The sequence below is a fragment of the Brassica rapa genome, chromosome A06 (genome assembly GCF_000309985.2).
Source record: "Brassica rapa cultivar Chiifu-401-42 chromosome A06, CAAS_Brap_v3.01, whole genome shotgun sequence".
NCBI lineage: Eukaryota > Viridiplantae > Streptophyta > Magnoliopsida > Brassicales > Brassicaceae > Brassica > Brassica rapa.
This window is the reverse complement of record NC_024800.2, coordinates 19,067,853-19,086,413: the sequence shown is the minus strand read 5'-3', so window position 1 is coordinate 19,086,413 and position 18,561 is coordinate 19,067,853.

Genomic DNA, 18,561 nt, shown 5'->3' with positions numbered 1-18,561 from the left:
TCCATTTTTTTAAAATTGTGCATTTACTTATTATTGTATATATAATTCGTATATTTATATATTTATAATATTTACTTATTATTTATTTTTCTATAAATTGTGTATTTCTCTTTCTTATACTTTATATTTTGTTAATATCTATATTTTATATTTTAAGATATATGTTTAAATCTTAATGTATTTTTCTATTTTTAATGTAAAACGGCAATGTTTAATAGAAGAACTTGGACAAATAGTCAAATAATTATATTTATGTTTTTTCTTTTTTTATAAAATGGTAATGTTATATTATGGAGATAAGACATTTTTTTAGTGAAAAATTATAATCTTAATACTCCAATGGTAACTTCAATTCTCCATTAATACCTGAAAATCTTGTATGCTTTAAGAATCTTGCATTATTTATGGCAATTAAAAAATGAATTTATGGCATCTTTTATTTTCGTTATTTTAAGTTTTTATGTTGATTTTCAAAAAGAAAAAATAGATGATATATACGACGCTTGACAAATATCAAATGAATAACATTGAATGACACCCAGATACGTTACCTTTTTCTTACCTCCCTCTTTTGTATTTTACTGCAACTAACGTAGTCCTAAGTTTGAATAATATAAAAAAACATTGAATGACACTTAACTTTCTTATTAGAAAAATTAATGTAATTCTAAGTTTTACTAACATTGACTAACATTGAATGACACGTATCCGGTCTCCTCGACACGTGGACCAGCTGAAGTCGCCGGGTTTCTCCTTCTCGAGGCTGGGTTTGGTTTCAGGCCCATTGGTTGGCCCGTTGTTTTTTCTTGTTTACTGTCGGATTTGTAGTTCTTTGGGCTTCGGCCTTGTAATTGGGCCTGGCCCTATCTTCTTCAATATTAAAAACATTGACGGAAAAAAAAAAAGACTAACATTGAATGACACTTAACTTTCTTATTAGAAAAATTAATGTAGTTCTAAGTTTGACTAACATTTACTAACATTGAATGACACTTAACTTTCTTATTAGAAAAACTAGTTCTATGTAGGTAATTTACTGTTGAAAAATAATAATTTCCTTAAGATTATATAAATGACAATACATGCAAGAAAATTTATTTTATTTCAGTATAACACTAGATATAGATGATATATGACAATTGAACTAATATTGATAATATTATTTTTCCTATTTATTATATTATATTTTACCTCTTTAAGATGATCATTAAATATGTGAAGATTTTTAACTTCAAGTCAGAACACTATATATGTATGGCGAATTGACAATAAACCAAACATCACATACTGTTTACAAATAAAGTAAACAAAGAGAGAAATACATTATAAGATCATCTAAAGCCAAACAAAAATGATTTCAAAGACAACTTTCATATACCTATTCATGTTCTCCCTTTATGCTTTGCATCAATGTACGTATAGGTTTCTTCATATGTTATCAATTGCCTTCTTTTCGATTAATTTGGAAAAATTCAAGCCTGTGGAAAGGCTTACACTAATTTTAAGGAGAGGTGAATCCCATATATGGATTCTCTCTCCAGGTATTCAAATAAAACCTAAAGCATGATCTTATATCTACATGATCACAAGATGAAGTGTAATGAAGTATTTTCGAACCCGGATTACTTAGCTCCTAGAAATTCATCTACCACTAAACTATCACCTTGTTGTTGCAGCTATACCAATTGTCTCTTTATTTTTTTGTCATTGTTAACGATTGGCAAATGTGTAGTTACACAATTGGATGCTGGAGAAATAGAGAGTTCGAGCAAGATAATTCTTCCTCCAAAATGTGTCCCTTACATTTGTTATGGAGTGAATTGTTGGTGCTGTAAGAGGGATCCAGTGGGCGATGGTCAATGTTTCAAAACCCTAGAAGAATGCAAGTCCAATCGCAAATGTCCTTGGCTGTAACTGGTTGTTATTAAATGGAATGTACGGGATGAAAGGAATTAAAAATTTTGGAATACTAAAAATGGAATGACAGACAAAATAGAATAAAAACTAAAACTAGTTAATTCCACTCATCCCATTCATTCATGAACATTTTTTGCAGGAAATAAAAAGAATAGATTTACAAAGGATTTGGCTGTAACTGGATTGACCATTTTTGGAATGGAATGCTTTGGAATGATCAATTCCATCAATTCCATAAAAAAATTTACCATTTAACATGAATGGAATGGAATGCTCATTCTATCAATTCCAAAAATATCTATCCAAAATATAAAGTAAAATATTCCAAAACAGTTTTGATAAGGAATAGATGGAATGAATTCATTCCATTTTTCTACTGCATTACATTCATCTTATTCAATTCCTTTATATTCCATGTATTCCTTTTTTGATTTACCAGTTACAACCTTTGTTCTTTTGTTCCATTCCAAAATTAGAATGTATGGAATTGGTTTAAAAAGGTTTTTATGCTAACTGGTAAATATTTCATGGAATTCAATGGAATGATGCATTCCAGATAAATTTATCCCACAAATAAGCATTTCAGTTGCACCCCTTATCTAAAGTTTTAAGTTTTATTGTTTTCTGTTCAAAACCATATGAATGTAAAACCAATCTTATAAAACTATTTCCATTCAATATATTATATAATATGAATTTTTATTCTATCAAATATTGTTTACACAATATTTAATAGGCGATTCTTCCTTTTATGCACCAGTATAAATATTATAAAGTAAATATATCATAATAATGGATAAGTATTTTACTTTTAATTTTAAACCAGTTTATGTTTTCTATATAATTTATATTAATAATGTTATGTTATTTCAATTAGACAAGTTATTTTGATATGTAATATCTAGTCGATTTGGTTATCACTTTAGTATATTAGATTGCATCTACTTCTCCGAATCTAACCATAATATTTTTTATTTTATATAGATTAAGGTTTTTAATAATGTAATATACATCTAGGAAGATTTTTCTCTTAGATATGTAAATAAATTTTATTAAAATTGTGTGTAACATAATTTAACATGTTTGACAAAATAAAATAAAAATAAGATGAAGTATTAATTAATTCAAAATTACATAAATAAATAGAAAGATAATATTTTGAAATTTCATGTACAAATATTTCATAAAATAATTAAATTTTAATAATTATTTAATATTTATTTTCTTATTAATATGTTTTTAGACATCTTGTAATTTCCTTGTATAAAACATATAAATATTACTAAAAACAATATGTTTTTATTTTAATTGACCCTTTGATTTTGAATAATATAATATTTATATATTTCACATAAAAATATCTAGAGATATACTATTTAAAACAAATATGATGTTTATGTATTTGTGTTGTGATTATAAATATTTTAGTTAACTAATAATTATACAAACATGAATACAAAATAAAGTGTTACATAAAAAGAATACAAGATCTCAATAATAATGATTACAAAATATTTCAAGGGAACTAAAGAATATCGATTTATATTTTTTAAGTTATTTTCTGTAATTATCTAAGAAAATAGATAGATATAAAAACAAGTAACTTGACAATATATTTATGTTGCTTAAGATTATCTAATAAAGGAATTATTATTTTTTAATCTAAAGATTATTATTTTTAACTTTATTTAATTATGAAATCACATTATATATAAACATTTGTTTTTAGTTTGTCTTTATTATAAATGATTCCTGTTATCATATATGAGATTAGTATTTTGAAAAACGTATAAATGGAACATCATTAAAATTTTGATTAAGGAATTATTTAATACAAAGGAAAATAAATTTTAATAATGGTAATTACATGTAATATTTTAATTCATTAATGGTATCTGTAACTAACAGTTGTAAAACCTAACGCCACCACAACAAGCACAAATTTGATTTAAATTTACTTTTATTTTTTTTAAAAAATCCTTTTTATTGTATATGTTATTAATATTTGAAAAATGAAATTAAATGAAAAATATAATTAACAGATATTATGTAACAAAAGAAAATAAATTTCAATAATGCTAATTACTTGCAATATTTTTGATTCATCAAAGGTATCTCTATAATTACTTATCGTAAAAATTAATGTGAAAGCGACACATAGGAAACTGATTTCAAAAATAGTATTATTAATTGTCAATAATTGTAATTACGTGTAATATTTTTATTCATTAAGGGTAATTTTGTAATTAGCCATAAAAAACTAACATGAATGAAACAGTGCAAAATTGACTTTTAAAATAATATTACGGATATTTTTTTGCAAAATATTATTTAGAAATATTACTTGACTTTGACCCTCCGCAGATATGTTATTTTAGTTGTAATATATAAAATATATACTTGTTTTCAGTTAATACATGTTTGTATATATATGACCTTGTCCATATTGTCTTTAGTGGCAAATGTATGTAGAGGACTATGGGTGCAATTGCACCAACTCTTTTTTTTTTTAAACAATAGTTTTGTAAGGAATTTTGTTTAAATTTTGCCATAATTTTAACCAAAACACAGTTGTGCATCCGTTGAAACTTTTATTATTCCACCTTATTTCTGTACATTTATCATGTTAGTCTGGATATTTATAGATCTAAATTGGAGTTTGGCCAATGTTATACAACAAAGAAAGTCATAGAGGAAAGTCTGTTTCATTGATTTTTTATTGCTGAAGGTAATCGCATCGAAAAATTCTATTATCGAAGAAGATGGTTCGGAAGAAAGCTTCTTTAAATTTTTATTAGTATAGATTTATATATTTATAATATTTACTTATTATTTATTTTTCTATATATTGTGTATTTCTCTTTCTTATACTTTATATTTTGTTAATATTTATATTTTATATTTTAAGATATATGTTTAAATCTTAATGTATTTTTCCATTTTTAATGTAAAACGGCAATGTTTAATAGAAGAACTTGGACAAATAGTCAAATAGTTATATTTATGTTTTTTTTCTTTTTTTATAAAATGGTAATATTACATTATGGAGATAATCCGTTTTTTTAGTGAAAAATGGTAATCTTACATATGTTTAATGTAGTTTTTCTATTTTTTTATGTTGTATGTTTACATATTATTGTTATTTTTAAATGTAAAATGGTAATCTTACTTATGTTTAATGTAGTATTTCCATTTTTATGTTTTATGTTGACATATTATTTATTATTTTCGAAATTATATATAATATTTTTTTTACAAAATAGTAATGTTACATTATGGAGATTAACCGTCTTTTTTTTAGTGAAAAATGGTAATCTTACATATGTTTAATATTGTTTTTCCATTTTTTATGTTGTATGTTTACATATTATTTATTATTTTCAAAATTATATATAATGTTTTTTTTACAAAATAGTAATGTTACATTATGGAGATAAGACATCTTTTTTTTAGTGAAAAATGGTAATCTTACATATGTTTAATGTAGTTTTTCTATTTTTTTTGTGTTGTATGTTTACATATATTTATGTAAATATTTTTTGATGTTTGAATTTGTGTTGTTCGTATACTTAACCTAGATGATAATGATGTTTAACAATTTATTGTTTTATGGATATAGAAAATAATGATATATCAAAACATATCTAATACTTGTTAAATGATAGTATAATGTAAAGTACTTCCATTATTTGAAAATAACCATTTGTTGTTTTTTTTTTAAATCAGAAATTATTTTTATTTAAAAACATCATTCATATATAATATAATAGTTTAAGTTTGGAAGATTAATATATATATATATATAAATTATGTATATTTTAAAAAAAATAATTTAAGATATTATACATTGAGTAACTGAATAAAAGCTGAATTTCTTATCTTGAAAATCAAATATTTATAGTTTTGTCTTCATGCTATACTCACCAATCCATAATTGATATTTGTAACTCAGTATGTTTTTTAAAAATCTTAGTTTTAAGTAATAAATGAATTTAATAAATCAAATTCATCACTTATAATGTTCTGTAAACTATATTTGAAAACTCTCTAAAATTATATTTTAAGCATAATATTACTATTATTTAATTTAAGATATTTTAAGCATAATATATGCTAAACCAACTTAAATTATATTTACAATAGGACCATCCTAAACCGGTTAATAAACCAAAAACAATACTAAACCAACATGAACCAATACCTGATTCGGCGAGGAAAGAAGTGTTTCGGGATAAACGGTTGAATGGTTATTAACTGTAATGGTTTGATCATGAAAGAGTTAGTATGAATATTAGCAATAAAATTATGGATTATATTAATTTAAATTTGTAAAAATATCTTTGAGTCTAAGAAAATCAATTCAATTCCCATGAATAAGTTTGGCTATTGGAAGTTGCGGGTTTTCCAACAATGAATCAACCTAACAAAAAGTTCGTTGTTATAAAAAATCTCCTTCAAAGTCATTAAAGGTTTTATGCCACGTGTCATCTTTCGGAAGAAGTTTTTTTTGCTTATGTGGACGCTCTATGGAGCCTCAAAAGGTCTCTTTTATTAGTATAGATTAGTAATATTAAAATGTAAAACTATATTTTATGCCACGTGTCATCTTTCGGAAGAAGTTTTTTTTGTTTATGTGGACGCTCTATGGAGCCTCAAAAGGTCCTTTTTATTAGTATAGTTTTTTTGCTTATGTGGATGCCCTATGGAGCCTCAAAAGGTCTCTTTTATTAGTATAGAAATGTTTTTTGACTTTTTTTATAAAACGGTAATGTTACATTATGGAGATAAGCCGTCTTTTTTTAAGTGAAAAATGGTAATCTTACCTATATTTAATGTAGTTTTTTCATTTTATATGTTGTATATTTACATATTATTTATAATTTTCGAAAATTAGTAATATTAAAATGTAAAACTATATTTTATGCCACGTGTCATCTTTCGGAAGAAGTTTTTTTTGCTTATGTGGACGCTCTATGGAGCCTGAAAAGGTCTCTTTTATTAGTATAGACTAGGGATTAACCCGGGCTACGCCCGGGTATTTTTATTTTTTTCTAATTTAAGTTGTTAAATTATTTATATTTAGGTTATGATATATATATTTATATAAATGTTAAGATGCATGTCATAATTAAAACTTATTTTTAAATTTTAACACGTTAAATTAACATATTTTTTACTATTTAAATATTTTTTGTAATTTTGTTGGCTATCTAGTTATCATATTTAGCAAAACTATCTGTTGAGTGTTAACAAAAATGTTTTAGATATTAAATTAAACTGTTGAGTATTTTCGGATCGACCACATGCTCAACAATCAATCGATCCGTAAAAAGATGGTCGATCTCCTTGGCCAGGTAAGTACAATTTTAGCAAAAATATCTTTGATTTTCAGATATTAAGTATATAACTATTCTTTTTTAATTATATTTTCTGATTAAATTATTGTATTATAATGTTTATGTAAATATTTTTTGTGATGTTTGAATTTGTGTTGTCCGTATACTTAACCTAGATGATATTGATGTTTAACAATTTATTGTTTTCTGGAAATAGAAAATAATGATAAATCAAAACGTATCTAATACTTGTTAAATGATAGTATAATGTAAATTATATCCATTATTTGAAAATAACCATTTGTTGTTTTTAATTTTTTTTTTTAAATCAGAAATTATTTTTATTTAAAAACATTATTCATATATAATATAATAGTTTAAGTTTAGAAGATTAATCTATATATATAAATTATGTATATTTTTAAAAAAATAATTTAAGATATTATATATTGAGTAACTGAGTAATAGCTGAATTTCTTATCTTGAAAATAAAATATTTATATTTTTGTCTTCATGTTATACTCACCAATCCATCATTGATATTTATAACTCAGTATGTTTTTAAAATAACTTAGTTTTAAGTAATAAACAAATTTAATAATTAAATTCATCACCTATAATGTTATATAAACTATATTTGAAAACTCTTTAAAATTATATTTTAAGCATAATATTACTATTATTTAATTTAAGTTATTTTAAGCATAATATATGCTAAACAAACTTAAATTATATTTACAATAGGACCATCCTAAACGTGTTAATAAACCAAAAATAATACTAAACCAACATGAACCAATACCTGATTCGGCGTGGAAGGAAGTGTTTTGGGATAAATGCTTGAATGGTTATTAACTGTAATAGTTTGATCATGAAATAGTTAGTATGAATATTAACAATAAAATGATGGATTAGATTAATTTAAATTTGTAAGAATACCTTTGAGTCTATGAAAAGCAATTCAATTCCCATGAATAAGTTTGGCTTTTGGAAGTTGCGGGTTTCCCAACAATGAATCCACCTAACAAAAAGTTCGTTGTTATAAAAAATCTCCTTCAAAGTCATTAAAGGTTTTTGGGACGACAATAGTTGATGGTGGAACCATTTTTTTGCTCGAGTGCTTTGAAGTTTTCCTTGATAGTATGAGGTTGATGTTGATGGAATAATGAGTTTTGTATGGACTTTCTTGACTCCCTCTGTTTCAAAATACATGAAGTTTTAGGTTGGGACACAAATATTAAAACACTTGTTTTTTATCTAAAAGGTATCACTAAAATATAAATTAAAAATTATTCAACCAATCACAAAACATACTACAAAATATAATTGGTTACACAGTTTTTGATAAAGTTAAAAGATACCTTGAAATATGAAAACATCGTCTATTTTGAAACATCAAAAACTCTCTAAAACATTATCTATTTTGAAACGGAGGGAGTACATTTTAATTTTTTTTGTTTAATGTGGTATTTTCATTTTTATATAACTTACTACCATTTTAAGATATATGTACCTTTAAGATAAATGTTTAAATCTTAATGTACTTTTCCATTTTTTAAAATGTTTATTTCCATTTCTTATATTTTTTATTTACGTAATATCTATATTTTATATTTTAAAATAGATATTTAAATCTTAATGTACTTTTTCCTTTTTTTTAAATTGTGTATTTACTTATATTATATATTTAATATTTTAAGATAGATGTTTAATGCTTAATGAACTTTTTCCATTTTTTTAAAAAATTGTGTATTTACTTATTATTATATATATAATTCATATATTATAGATTTACATATTTACTTATTATATATTTTCCTGTATATGTATTTTCATTTCTTGTACTTTTTATTTACTTAATATCTCTATTTTACTTTTTAAGATAGATGTTTAAATCTTAATGTACGTTTTCCATTTTTTTTAAATTGTATATTTCTATTTGTTATACTTTCTATTTACGTAATATCTATATTTTAAATTTTAAGATATATTTTTAAATGTTAATGTAATGTTCCATTTTTTAAATTGGGTATTTACTTATATTATATATTTAATTTTTATTTATATTGTGTATTTCTATTTCTTATACTTTCTATTTACTAATAATTTTATATTTCAAGATAGATTTACATTTTAAGATAGATGTTTAAATACTAATGTACTTTTTCTATTTTTTTAAATTGTGTATTTCTTTTTCTTATACTTTCTATTCGCGTAATATCTATATTTTATATTTTAAGATAGATGTTTAAATCTTAATATAATTTTTTCCATTGTTTTTAAGTTGTGTATTTCTTTTTCTTATACTTTCTATTTACTTCATATCTGTATTTTACATTTTAAGATAGATGTTTAATATTTAATGTACTCTTTCCATTTTTTTAAAATTTTGCATTTACTTATTATTGTATATATAATTCGTATATTTATATATTTATAATATTTACTTATTATTTATTTTTCTATATATTGTGTATTTCTCTTTCTTATACTTTATATTTTATTAATATCTATTTTTTATATTTTAAGATAGATGTTTAAATATTAATGTATTTTTTCATTTTTAATGTAAAACGGCAATGTTTTAAAGAAGAATTTGGACAAATAGTCAAATAGTTATATTTATGTTTTTTTTTCTTTTTTTTATAAAATGGTTATGTTACATTATGGAGATAAACTGTTTTTTTTTAGTAAGAAATAGTAATTTTACATATGTTTAATGTAATTTTTCCATTTTTTTTCATGCTGTATGTTTACATATTATTGTTATTTTTAAATATAAAATGGTAATCTTACATATGTTTAATGTAGTATTTCCTTTTTTTATGTTGTATGTTTACATATTATTTATTATTTTCAAAATTATATATAATGTTTTTTTTACAAAATAGTAATGTTACATTATGGAGATAAGATGTCTTTTTTTTAGTGAAAAATGGTAGTCTTACATATGTTTAATGTAGTTTTTCTATTTTTTTTATGCTGTATGTTTACATATTATTTATAATTTTCGAAAATTAGTAATATTAAAATGTAAAACTATATTTTATGCCACGTGTCATCTTTCGGGAGAAGTTTTTTTTGCTGATGTGGACGCTCTATGGAGCCTCAAAGATAGATTTACATTTTAAGATAGATGTTTAAATACTAATGTACTTTTTCTATTTTTTTAAATTGTGTATTTCTTTTTCTTATACTTTCTATTTGCGTAATATCTATATTTTATATTTTAAGATAGATGTTTAAATCTTAATATAATTTTTTCCATTGTTTTTAAGTTGTGTATTTCTTTTTCCTATACTTTCTATTTACTTCATATCTGTATTTTACATTTTAAGATAGATGTTTAATATTTAATGTACTCTTTCCATTTTTTTAAAATTTTGCATTTACTTATTATTGTATATATAATTCGTATATTTATATATTTATAATATTTACTTATTATTTATTTTTCTATATATTGTGTATTTCTCTTTCTTATACTTTTTATTTTATTAATATCTATTTTTTATATTTTAAGATAGATGTTTAAATATTAATGTATTTTTTCATTTTTAATGTAAAACGACAATGTTTTAAAGAAGAATTTGGACAAATAGTCAAATAGTTATATTTATGTTTTTTTTTCTTTTTTTTTATAAAATGGTTATGTTACATTATGGAGATAAACTGTTTTTTTTTAGTAAAAATAGTAATTTTACATATGTTTAATGTAGTTTTTCCATTTTTTTCATGTTGTATGTTTACATATTATTTATATTTTTAAATATAAAATGGTAATCTTACATATGTTTAATGTAGTATTTCCTTTTTTTATGTTGTATGTTTACATATTATTTATTATTTTCAAAATTATATATAATGTTTTTTTTACAAAATAGTAATGTTACATTATGGAGATAAGATGTCTTTTTTTTAGTGAAAAATGGTAGTCTTACATATGTTTAATGTAGTTTTTCTATTTTTTTTATGCTGTATGTTTACATATTATTTATAATTTTCGAAAATTAGTAATATTAAAATGTAAAACTATATTTTATGCCACGTGTCATCTTTCGGGAGAAGTTTTTTTTGCTGATGTGGACGTATATGGAGCCTCAAAGATAGATTTACATTTTAAGATAGATGTTTAAATACTAATGTACTTTTTCTATTTTTTTAAATTGTGTATTTCTTTTTCTTATACTTTCTATTTGCGTAATATCTATATTTTATATTTTAAGATAGATGTTTAAATCTTAATATAATTTTTTCCATTGTTTTTAAGTTGTGTATTTCTTTTTCTTATACTTTCTATTTACTTCATATCTGTATTTTACATTTTAAGATAGATGTTTAATATTTAATGTTCACTTTCCATTTTTTTAAAATTTTGCATTTACTTATTATTGTATATATAATTCGTATATTTATATATTTATAATATTTACTTATTATTTATTTTTCTATATATTGTGTATTTCTCTTTCTTATACTTTATATTTTATTAATATCTATTTTTTATATTTTAAGATAGATGTTTAAATATTAATGTATTTTTTCATTTTTAACGTAAAACGACAATGTTTTAAAGAAGAATTTGGACAAATAGTCAAATAGTTATATTTATGTTTTTTTTCTTTTTTTTATAAAATGGTTATGTTACATTATGGAGATAAACTGTTTTTTTTTAGTAAAAAATAGTAATTTTACATATGTTTAATGTAGTTTTTCCATTTTTTTCATGTTGTATGTTTACATATTATTGTTATTTTTAAATATAAAATGGTAATCTTACATATGTTTAATGTAGTATTTCCTTTTTTTATGTTGTATGTTTACATATTATTTATTATTTTCAAAATTATATATAATGTTTTTTTTTACAAAATAGTAATGTTACATTATGGAGATAAGATGTCTTTTTTTTTAGTGAAAAATGGTAGTCTTACATATGTTTAATGTAGTTTTTCTATTTTTTTTATGCTGTATGTTTACATATTATTTATAATTTTCGAAAATTAGTAATATTAAAATGTAAAACTATATTTTATGTCACGTGTCATCTTTCGGGAGAAGTTTTTTTTGCTGATGTGGACGCTCTATGGAGCCTCAAAGATAGATTTACATTTTAAGATAGATGTTTAAATACTAATGTACTTTTTCTATTTTTTTAAATTGTGTATTTCTTTTTCTTATACTTTCTATTTGCGTAATATCTATATTTTATATTTTAAGATAGATGTTTAAATCTTAATATAATTTTTTCCATTGTTTTTAAGTTGTGTATTTCTTTTTCTTATACTTTCTATTTACTTCATATCTGTATTTTACATTTTAAGATAGATGTTTAATATTTAATGTACTCTTTCCATTTTTTTAAAATTTTGCATTTACTTATTATTGTATATATAATTCGTATATTTATATATTTATAATATTTACTTATTATTTATTTTTCTATATATTGTGTATTTCTCTTTCTTATACTTTATATTTTATTAATATCTATTTTTTATATTTCAAGATAGATGTTTAAATATTAATGTATTTTTTCATTTTTAATGTAAAACGACAATGTTTTAAAGAATAATTTGGACAAATAGTCAAATAGTTATATTTATGTTTTTTTTTCTTTTTTTTATAAAATGGTTATGTTACATTATGGAGATAAACTGTTTTTTTTTAGTAAAAAATAGTAATTTTACATATGTTTAATGTAGTTTTTCCATTTTTTTCATGTTGTATGTTTACATATTATTGTTATTTTTAAATATAAAATGGTAATCTTACATATGTTTAATGTAGTATTTCCTTTTTTTATGTTGTATGTTTACATATTATTTATTATTTTCAAAATTATATATAATGTTTTTTTTACAAAATAGTAATGTTACATTATGGAGATAAGATGTCTTTTTTTTAGTGAAAAATGGTAGTCTTACATATGTTTAATGTAGTTTTTCTATTTTTTATGCTGTATGTTTACATATTATTTATAATTTTCGAAAATTAGTAATATTAAAATGTAAAACTATATTTTATGTCACGTGTCATCTTTCGGGAGAAGTTTTTTTTGCTGATGTGGACGCTCTATGGAGCCTCAAAAGGTCCCTTTTATTAGTAAGGACTACGGATTAACCCGGGCTACGCCCGGGATTTTTATTTTTTTCTAATTTAAGTTGTTAAATTATTTATATTAAGGCTATGATTTATATTTATATAAATGTTAAAATACATGTCATAATTAAAATTTATTTTTAAATTTTAACACGTTAAATTAACATATTTTTTACTATTTAAATATTTTTTGTAATTTTATTGGCTATCTAGTTATCATATTTAGCAAAACTATCTTTTGAGTGTTGGAATAAATGTTTTAGAGATTTTATTAAACTGCAGAGTATTTTTGGATCGACCACATGCTCAACATTCGAATGATCCGTAAAAAGATGGTCGATCTCCTTGGCCAGGTAAGTATAATTTTAGCAAAAATATCTTTTATTTTCAAATATTAAGTATATAACTATTCTTTTTAATATTTTTTTAATTGTATTTTTGATTAAATTATTGTATTATAATGGTTATGTAAATATTTTTTGTGATGTTTGAATTTTTGTTGTTCGTATACTTAACCTAGATGATATTGATGTTTAACAATTTATTTTTTTCTGGAAATAAAAAATAATGATATATCAAAACGTATCTAAAACTTGTTAAATGATAGTATAATGTATATTACATCCATTATTTGAAGATAAACATTTGTTGTTTTTATTTTTATTTTAAATCAGAAATTATTTTTATTTAAAAACATTATTCATATATAATATAATAGTTTAAGTTTTGAAGATTAATCTATATATATAAATTATGTATATTTTTTAAAACATAATTTAAGATATTATATATTGAGTATCTGAATAAAAGCTGAATTTCTTATCTTGAAAATCAGATATTTATATTTTTGTCTTCATGTTATACTCACCAATCCATCATTGATATGTATAACTCAGTATGTTTTTTTAAAAAACTTAGTTTTAAGTAATAAACGAATTTAATAAATTAAATTTATCACCTATAATGTTCTGTAAACTATATTTGAAAACTCTCTAAAATTATATTTTAAGCATAATATTATTATTATTTAATTTAAGTTATTTTAAACATAATATATGCTAAACCAACTTAAATTATATTTACAATAGGACCATCCTAAACCGGTTAGTAAACCAAAAACAATACTAAACCAACATGAACCAATACCTGATTCGGCGAGGAAGGAAGTGTTTCGGGATAAACGCTTGAATGGTTATTAACTGAAATGGTTTGATCATGAAAGAGTTAGTATAAATATTAACAATAAAATTATAGATTAGATTAATTTAAATTTGTAAGAATACCTTTTAGTCTATGAAAAGCAATTCAATTCCCATGAATAAGTTTGACTTTTGGAAGTTGCGGGTTTCCCAACAATGAATCCACCTAACAAAAAGTTTGCTGTTATAAAAAAATCTCATTCAAGGTCATTAAAGGTTTCTGAGACGGCAAGAGTTGATAGTGAAACCATTTTTTTGCTCGAGTGCTTTGAAATTTTCCTTAATAGTGTGAGGTTGATGTGGATGGAATAATGAGTTTTATAGAGACTTTCTTGATGTAAAACTATACATTTTTTTTGTTTAATGTGGTATTTCCATTTTTATATAATTTACTACCATTTTAAGATAGAAGTACATTTAAAGATAGATGCTTAAATCTTAATGTACTTTTTCCATTTTTTTAATGTTTATTTCCATTTCTTATATTTTTATTTACGTAATATCTATATTTTATATTTTTAAATAGATATTTAAATAATAATGTTTTCCATTTTTTAAATTGTGTATTTACTTATATTATATATTTTACATTTTAAGATAGATGTTTAATGCTTGATTAACTTTTTCCATTTTTAAAAAATTGTGTATTTACTTATTATTACATATATAATTCATATATTATATATTTACATTATTTAATTATTATTTATTTTCATGTATATGTATTTCCATTTCTTGTACTTTTAATTTACTTAATATCTCTATTTTACATTTTAAGATAGATGTTTAAATCTTAATGTATGTTTTCCATTTTTTAAATTGTATATTTCCATTTGTTTTACTTTCTATTTACGTAATATCTATATTTTAAATTTTAATATATATTTTTAAATCTTAATGTAATTTCCCATTTTTTAAATTTGGTATTCACTTATATTATATATTTACTTATTATTTATTTTTCTTTATATTGTGTATTTCTATTTCTTATACTTTCTATTTACTAATAATTTTATATTTTAAGATTGATTTACATTTTAAGATAGATGTTTAAATACTAATGTATTTTTTCCATTTTTTTAAATTGTGTATTTCCTTTTCTTATACTTTCTATTTTCTTAATATCTATATTTTACATTTTAAGATAGATGTTTAATATTTAATGTACTCTTTCCATTTTTTAAAAATTGTGCATTTACTTATTATTGTATATATAATTCGTATATTTATATATTTATAATATTTACTTATTATTTATTTTTCTATATATTGAGTATTTCTCTTTCTTATACTTTATATTTAGTTAATGTCTATATTTTATATTTTAAGATAGATGTTTAAATCTTTACGTATTTTTCCATTTTTAATGTAAAACGGCAATGTTTAATAGAAGAACTTGGACAAATAGTCAAATAGTTATATTTATGTTTTTTTTTCTTTTTTTAATAAAATGGTAATGTTACATTATGAAGATAACCCTTCTTTTTTAGTGAACAATGGTAATCTTACATATGTTTAATGTAGTTTTTTCATTTTTTTATGTTGTATGTTTACATATTATTGTTATTTTTAAATGTAAAATGGTAATTTTACATATGTTTAATGTAGTATTTCCATTTTTTATGTTGTATGTTTACATATTATTTATTATTTTCGAAATTATATATAATTCTTTTTTTTACAAAATAGTAATGTTACATTATGGAGATAAGCCGTCTTTTTTTTAAATGAAAATGGTAATCTTACATATGTTTAATGTAGTTTTTTCATTTTTTATGTTGTATATTTATATATTATTTTCTTAAAATAAAAATGTAAAATGGTAATCTTACATATGTTTAATGTAGTATTTCCATTTTTATGTTGTAAGTTTTACATATATTTATTATTTTCAAAATTATATATAATGTTTTTTGTTTTTTTAGAAAACGGTAATGTTACATTATGGAGATAAGCCGTCTTTTTTTTAAGTGAAAAATAGTAATCTTACATATGTTTAATGTAGTTTTTACATTTTTTTATGCTGTATGTTTACAAATTTTTTATAATTTTCGAAAATAAGTAATATTAAAATGTAAAACTATATTTTAATGTCATGTGTCATCTTTCGAGATAATATTATATATTTACTTATTATTTATTTTTCTTTATATTGTGTATTTTTATTTCTTATACTTTCTATTTACTAATAATTTTATATTTTAAGATTGATTTACATTTTAAGATAGATGTTTAAATACTAATGTACTTTTTCCATTTTTAAAATTGTGTATTTCCTTTTCTTATACTTTCTATTTGCGTAATATCTATAGTTTACATTTTAAGATATATGTTTAAATCTTAATATACTTTTTCCATTGTTTTTAAGTTGTGTATTTCTTTTTCTTATATTTTCTATTTACTTAATATCTATATTTTACATTTTAAGATAGATGTTTAATATTTAATATACTCTTTCCATTTTTAAAAAATTGTGCATTTACTTATTATTGTATATATAATTCGTATATTTATATATTTATAATATTTACTTATTATTTATTTTTTTAAATATTGAGTATTTCTCTTTTTTATACTTTATATTTAGTTAATGTCTATATTTTATATTTTAAAATATAGTTTTACATTTTAATATCAATTATTTTCGAAAATTGTAAAAAATATGTAAACATACAGCATTAAAAAATGGAAAACTACATTAAACATATGTAAGATTACTATTTTTCACTCTACTAATAAAATGGAGCTTTTGAGGCTCCATAGGGCGTCCACATCAGCGGAAAAAATTTCTCTCGAAAGATGACACGTGGCATAAAATATAGTTTTACATTTTAATATTAATTATTTTCGAAAATTGTAAAAATTATGTAAACATACAGCATTAAAAAATGGAAAACTACATTAAACATATGTAAGATTACTATTTTTCACTTTAAAAAAAAAGACGGCTTATCTCCATAATATAACATTACCGTTTTATATAAAAAAAAAATTATATATAATTTCGAAAATAATAAATATATGTAAAACATACAACATAAAAATGGAAATACTACATTAAACATAAATATGTTTGACTATTTGTCCAAGTTCTTCTATTAAACATTGCCGTTTTACATTGAAAATAGAAAAATACGTAAAGATTTAAACATCTATCTTAAAATATAAAATATAGACATTAACTAAATATAAAGTATAAAATAGTAATCTTACATATGTTTAATGTAGTTTTCCATTTTTTAATGCTGTATGTTTACATATTTTTTACAATTTTTGAAAATAATTAATATTAAAATGTAAAACTATATTTTATGCCACGTGTCATCTTTCGGGAGAAATTTTTTCCGCTGATGTGGACGCCCTATGGAGCCTCAAAAGCTCTCTTTTATTAGTAGAACAATTTTCGAAAATAATTAATATTAAAATGTAAAACTATATTTTATGCCACGTGTCATCTTTCGGGAGAAATTTTTTCCGCTGATGTGGACGCCCTATGGAGCCTCAAAAGCTCTCTTTTATTAGTAGAGATTATTATGAGTGATCGTGGCTGTTTTAATAATTGCACAACTTTTATTGTATAGAAAAGCTGTGAGAATTTAGAGACGTCTAAAAATGTTATATAAAAACATACAATTATGTTTATAAGGTAATGACCTAAATAAATTTAAATAGGCTTCATTCACTTTCGTAGCATCTGTATAATGTGAATTCGCGAGAGGAATCCTTCCAAGCCGTCAACAATGAAGAAAACAACAGAGACAAACATTTAGGTTTACAACACCGATCTTGTTTACGGAAGCTAGGAACATGTTAGTTCAATAGTTTATGTTATTCTTTAAATTAACATCAAATTCACATTACCTTCTCATGTAAATTCGATATCCCCAATCCCTGATCACAAAGAGTTACAAAGTTCAAAAAAAGAGACTTCACAGTAATATGGTTCAATAGTAAACCGTATAGGTTATCCAATCGTTTTGGAGTTCTTTGTGGAATAGATAAATTAC